Below are 7,028 nucleotides of genomic sequence, written 5' to 3'. Positions count from 1 at the left end.
GAAATTGCATTGGATTAGAGTACCATATTATCTAAAGCAAAATTCATATTATTGTTATCATCAAAACTAAGATAATTGATAAGAACAAATCTTGTTCTAACAATCTCCCCCTTTTTGATGATGACAAAAACATATATAAATGATATGAATTTGCGATCAGAAAGAGTAGACGGCAAAAGACAAATTACACAGCTATAGCATAAGCATATGAATATGTCTCCCCCTGAGATTAACAATCTCCCCCTGAGATAAATAATCTCCCCCTGAAATAAATACTCGAAGAACTTTGATAAAAGACTTCCCTGATTATTTCGGTAGAGACGATCATATAAGCTTCTGCCTTCAGAGAATTCATAGCTTCTGACTTCTGCTTCCATTGGACAGCTTCAGAACTTGAATTTCTTTAGATCCTTAGAACACTCACAGCTTCTGATTCCTGCTTCCATCGTGGACAGCTTCAGAACTTGAATTTCTTTGGTCTTCTGAACATTCACAGCTTCTGATTTCTGCTTCCATCTAGGACAGCTTCAGAACTTGAATTTCTTTGATCTTCAGAACATTCACAGCTTCTGATTTCTGCTTCCATTCAGGACAGCTTCAGAACTTGAATTTTCTGGATCTTTTAGAACATTCACATCTTCTGATTTCTGCTTCCCTCGGATAGCTTCAGAACTTTGAATGTCTACCAATCATCACTTCATGCTAGATTTGTGTCAGAACATTGTTGAATGTACCAGAGCATCATCAGAGCATCTCTACATCCTGAAATGTTACAGAACAAAAACTAAACGACAAAAGTCAGCATGAGCGAGTTAGAACATAAAATGTATATTCAAATACATGATATGTATCAGAGCCAAATGTATCAGAGCATTTAGGGCTAAAAACGTGTATCAGAGCAAATAATGTATCAGAGCCATAACATTATATGTATCAGAGCAAATAGAATTTTGTCAGAACAGGATAGACAATGATATTCAAATTCTATTATCAGTGCTTCTGATCCATTCTTCTTTCTTGCTTCTGATCTCTGAAGCTTGACAGCACTCAGCTTGCTTCAGTTTCCAAGAGCTTATTCCTTTTACAGAATAACGCTTCTTATGGTTTTGCTTCTAGTGTTTGCTTCTGAAGATTTACTTCACTTCTTTGTACCTGCAAAACACTTAAACCATATAGAACTTGCAGTTCTTTGTTAGTGAATGTGTGGGAGCCTCTTTACCCAGCAACTGATAGATTTAATCAAATCATTTATCATTTATCTTCTCCCCCTTTTTGTCATAACATCAAAAAGAATATTTTAAAAGATTCAGATGCATAAAACGACAAAAAGAAAACATTTACTGGAATGTAAAACACAAAGAAACTTTTTATTGATAATAAAACAAGGATTACAAGAAAGGAATGCAGGAAAAACAGATGCAACAAGGAAAGGAAACTACAAAGACCAAAAGACTAAGATCCTAGCCTACGCAAAATCCGCGCCAGAACATCATGAATCCCGTCAGTGCTTGTAGCTTGCCTTGTCATGAAGGAACGAAACTCAGCATTGGCTGCTTCTTGCGCGTCCAAACGAGAAGCCAGCATAGCCTGATTCTGATGAAGAGTTTCCAAGGTCTCCATCAGAGCTGAGGTTTCACCAGAAGAAGAAGCACCAGTATATCTGCCCAGAGGGACAGCAATCTCAGCAGGGTGATCTTCTGGAAGATCTTCAGCTTGTGCATATTCCATTTCCTCATCTGAGTCTGACTCAGAGGTAGCCTTAGCAAATATTGGTTCAGGCAACTCAGAAGTTCCATCTTCCAACGCTTGAAGAATAGCTGCTAGGTTGGTTGGAGGAGTAGGACCAGCATCTCCAGCACGATAAACCACTACTGGAAAGACCATGTGAGGTGCTCTTTCAGAGGGGTTCATTCTGAACCAGTTGAACAGCCACTGAAAATCTCCAGTCAGCACAGGAAACCAGAGCACAGAAGACCGGGGTTTCCACACCACAATATCTCTGCAGAGATTTTCTTCTTCCAACTCATCTGCAGGTATCTTCTCTTCAAGAACGCTTCTGTTCCTGATGAGACAGTGGTGGCTGCTTTCACCCACTTCCAACTGACGACCACGAGGACCAGGAGCTTCAGACAAGATCCTTCTCTTAGTGTCAGTAGCCTTCACCAGAAAGTCCTGAAGAAAGGTATCCCAGAGGTTGCTCATAGCATACATATCCAGATGGTTAAGGTAAGCAGCACCCAGGATCTCCAACCAGCCATTTACATCAGCATGTAAAAGCTCCAGATATGTTTGAGTGGTAGGGGTTGGAGGGTTGACAGTGAACCTTGAGTCGGGAAGAACAACACTATAGGGATTAGGTGTTCTTGTGGGAAAAGGGTATGAGAGAGATGAAGAAATATCTGATGGAAGGGTTGAAGGAGAGGAGATATCAGATGGTGAAGAAGGTGGTTCCGAGAGGATGAATGAGGAGGAAGAGGTGGTGGAGGTCTTTGAAGAGGGGGTTGGTTGAGGGGAACCGTCAAGAGGTTGATACACTTTGAGAGGGTCATAGGAGATCCTAACTCTTTTAGGTTTGGTTTCTGGTTCAGCAGATGCCTTTCTCTTTTGTTTCCTATCATTGTCTTGATTCCCAGAGCTTGACGATGGATTCATGATAAATTTTCAGATATTGGAAACTGCTAGGGTTTATGATATGAAAAGAGAGAGAGACGAAAAAGAAACCGAATGCAGAGAGAGAGAAATATGAGAGGGAAAAGAAACGTTTGAAGAGTATAAAAAGAAAACTGAAAGAGAGTAAATGATGAAAAGCATTTAATGTTACGTGACATGAGGAGAGATAATAATGACAAAAGACGTGATTAGCACAGTTACCTAAGTAGACGTCCCCTCAACTGCACGCACGCTTGTCCAGAAATAGTGAACACGTGTTTACCATCTGGATAGCCAGTTATAGCTGTCTTGCTTTTAAAGAGATTCTGAATCAACTTAGACAATAAAACGTTAGTAATAACTGAATCACAATTTCTAATTGATTTCAACCAGAACTTCTTATAAAAGTAATTTCATTTCAGAAGATACTTATATATAAGAGTATCTTATCTTCTCATTCTGGGCTTGTTTCTGAAGATTTATTTTGACCAATTATATTGAATCCATCTGGTCTAGGAACAAGATCCCAAACATCATTCCTTGTAAACTGATTCAGTTCTTCTTGCATAGCAATTATCCAGTCTGGATCTTCTAGAGCATGATCAACAGAAGTTGGCTCGATCAAAGATACAAGACCTAATTGACAGTCTGCATTGTTCTTAAGGAATGCTCTTGTTCTGATTGGATCATCCTTCTTTCCAAGAATGACATCTTCTGAATGACCAGAGATGAGTCTAGATGATCTTCTGACAGATGGTTCTTCAGAAATACTTAGATCCTCCAGAGAAGCTGATACTTGATCTCCAGATTCTTTGCTTCTGAGAAGCTCTGCTTCTGATGCATTGCTTCTTGGCTCAACAACTTCTGATATGTCAATATCACAATCTGCAAAATTATCAACTTGCTTTGGTTTTTCAGAACCAAGCTTATCATCAAACCTGATATTGATTGATTCTTCCACAATCAATGTTTCAGTATTGTATACTCTGTAGCCTTTTGAGCGTTCAGAATATCCAAGAAGGAAACATTTTTGAGCTTTGGAATCAAACTTACCAAGATGATCTTTAGTGTTCAGAATAAAACATACACATCCAAAAGGATGGAAATATGAAATGTTGGGCTTTCTATTCTTCCACAATTCATAGGGAGTCTTATTTAGAATAGGTCTGATAGAGATTCTATTCTGAATATAGCATGCAGTGTTTATTGCTTCTGCCCAGAAATGCTTAGCCATATTAGTTTCATTGATCATGGTTCTGGCCATTTCTTGCAGAGTCCTATTCTTTCGCTCTACAACTCCATTTTGTTGTGGAGTTCTAGGACAAGAGAAATCATGGGCAATACCATTTTCTTTGAAGAACTCTTCAAAGGATCTGTTCTCAAATTCACCACCATGATCACTTCTGACCTTTATGATTTTACACTCTTTTTCAGATTGAATCTGAATGCAGAAATCAAAGAACACTGAATGAGTCTCATCCTTGTGTTTCAAGAATTTTACCCATGTCCAGCGACTATAATCATCTACGATGACTAATCCATATTTCTTTCCTCTGACAGATGCTGTTTTGACTGGTCCAAACAGATCAATGTGCAAGAGTTCTAATGGCCTTGAGGTAGAAACAACATTCTTAGACTTGAATGCAGGTTTGGAGAACTTGCCCTTCTGACATGTTTCACAAAGAGCATCTGATTTGAATTTCAGATTAGGGAGTCCTCTGACAAGATTCAGTTTGTTAATCTGAGAGATCTTTCTCAAACTAGCATGACCTAATCTCCTGTGCCAGACCCACTGCTCTTCAGAAACAGACATAAGACAAGTCACCTTCTGACTCATAAGATCTTGCAGATCTGTCTTATAAATGTTGTTCTTCCTCTTGCCTGTAAATAGGATTGAGCCATCCTTCTGATTTACAGCCTTGCAAGACTCTTGATTAAAGATAATATCATAACCATTGTCACTTAATTGACTGATAGATAAGAGGTTATGAGTTAATCCTTCTACAAGAAGTACATTAGAAATGGAAGGAGAGTTACCAGACTTTATAGTTCCAGAGCCAATTATCTTGCCCTTCTGATCTCCTCCGAACTTGACTTCTCCTCCAGACTTAAGCACCAGGTCTTGGAACATAGACCTTCTTCCTGTCATGTGTCGTGAGCATCCAGAGTCCAGGTACCATGACATGTTGTGCTTTGTCCTTCTTGCAGCCAAGGATATCTGCAATAGGAATAATCTTATCCTTAGGTACCCACATTTTCTTGGGTCCTTTCTTGTTAGATTTTCTCAAGTTCTGATTGAACTTGGGTTTGACATTATAAGCAATAGGAGAAACAGCATGATAATTTTTAATATGAGTTTCATGATATTTCCTAGGTTGTGTCACATGCTTCTTGGTGTGTGTTATGTGAAAACTTTGTGCATGTGAAGTGTGCCTAATATCATGAGAGTGGCCATACTTGAACTGATCATACAATGGCTTGTATGTGATTTTCATTTCATCAACAGGTTCAAGTTTGTATGGGGTTTCACCCTCAAAACCAATGCCTACTCTTTTGTTTCCAGATACGGCATATATCATAGAAGCTAGCTGACTTCTGCCAATACTTCTAGATAAGAACTTCCTGAAACTTAAATCATATTCTTTCAGAATATGGTTTAGACTAGGAGTGGATTTTTCTGAATTAGAAGGGGATCCAACATTATTGGATAATTTTAAAAGTTTTTCTTTTAATTCAGAATTCTCCAACTCAAGCTTCTTTGTTTCAAATTCAAATTGCTTTTTCAGCTTTTTGTATTTGAGACTAATCTGAGACTTGAGTTCCAGAAGTTCAGTTAGACCGGAAACTAACTCATCTCTAGTAAGTTCAGAAAATACCTCTTCAGAATCTGATTCTGATGTAGATTCTGATCCGTCATCTTCTGTCGCCATCAGCGCACAGTTAGCCTGCTCATCTTCTGAGTCATCTTCTGACTCATCCCAGGTTGCCATAAGACCTTTCTTCTTATGAAACTTTTTCTTGGGACTTTCCTTCTGAAGATTTGGACATTCATTCTTGTAGTGTCCAGGCTCATTGCATTCATAGCACATGACCTTCTTCTTGTCAAATCTTCTGTCATCAGAAGATTCTCCACGTTCAAATTTCTTTGAACTTCTGAAGCCTCTGAACTTCCTTTGCTTGGTCTTCCAGAGTTGATTTAGCCTTCTGGAGATTAAGGACAGTTCATCTTCTTCTTCAGATTCTGATTCTTCAGGATCTTCTTCTTTGGCCTGAAAAGCGTTAGTGCATTTCTTGATATTAGATTTTAATGCAATAGATTTACCTTTCTTTTGAGGCTCATTTGCATCCAGCTCAATCTCATGGCTTCTCAAGGCACTGATCAGCTCTTCCAGAGAAACTTCATTCAGATTCTTTGCAATCTTGAATGCAGTCACCATAGGACCCCATCTTCTGGGTAAGCTTCTGATGATCTTCTTTACATGATCAGCCTTGGTGTATCCTTTGTCAAGAACTCTCAATCCAGCAGTCAGAGTTTGAAATCTCGAAAACATCTTTTCAATGTCTTCATCATCCTCCATCTTGAAGGCTTCATACTTCTGGATTAAGGCAAGAGCTTTTGTCTCCTTGACTTGAGCATTTCCTTCATGAGTCATTTTCAAGGACTCATATATATCATAGGCTGTTTCCCTGTTTGATATTTTCTCATACTCAACATGAGAAATAGCATTCAGCAAAACAGTTCTGCATTTATGATGATTCCTGAAATGCTTCTTTTGATCATCATTCATTTCTTGCCTTGTCAGCTTTACGCCACTGGCATTTACTGGATGTTTGTAACCATCCATCAGAAGATCCCATAGATCACCATCTAGACCAAGAAAGTAACTTTCCAGTTTATCTTTCCAGTATTCAAAGTTTTCACCCTCAAATACCGGCGGTCTTGTATAACCATTGTTACCGTTGTATTGCTCAGCAGAGCCAGATGTAGATGCAGGTGGATTTGTCGGAGTTTCACCAGCCATCTTTTAAATGAAGCGTTTTTCTCTTCCTGAATCTTTTCTAAACACGGTTAAGTGCTTGCACCTTAGAACCGGCGCTCTGATGCCAATTGAAGGATAGAAAAACACTTAGAAAGGGGGGGACTGAATAAGTGTGACTTTAAAACTTGGACAATAAAAATAAAGTGCACAATTATTTTTATCCTGGTTCGCTGTTAACGAAGCTACTCCAGTCCACCCCCGCAGAGATGATTTACCTCAACCTGAGGATTTAATCCACTAATCGCACGGATTACAATGGTTTTCCACTTAGTCCACGACTAAGTCTTCCAGAGTCTACAGATCACAACTTGATCACTCCAGGAACACTGCTTAGATACC

Source organism: Vicia villosa, linkage group LG2 (assembly GCF_029867415.1).
Source record: "Vicia villosa cultivar HV-30 ecotype Madison, WI linkage group LG2, Vvil1.0, whole genome shotgun sequence".
In the NCBI taxonomy this organism is placed as follows: domain Eukaryota; kingdom Viridiplantae; phylum Streptophyta; class Magnoliopsida; order Fabales; family Fabaceae; genus Vicia; species Vicia villosa.
Note: the sequence above shows the minus strand (reverse complement) of the source record.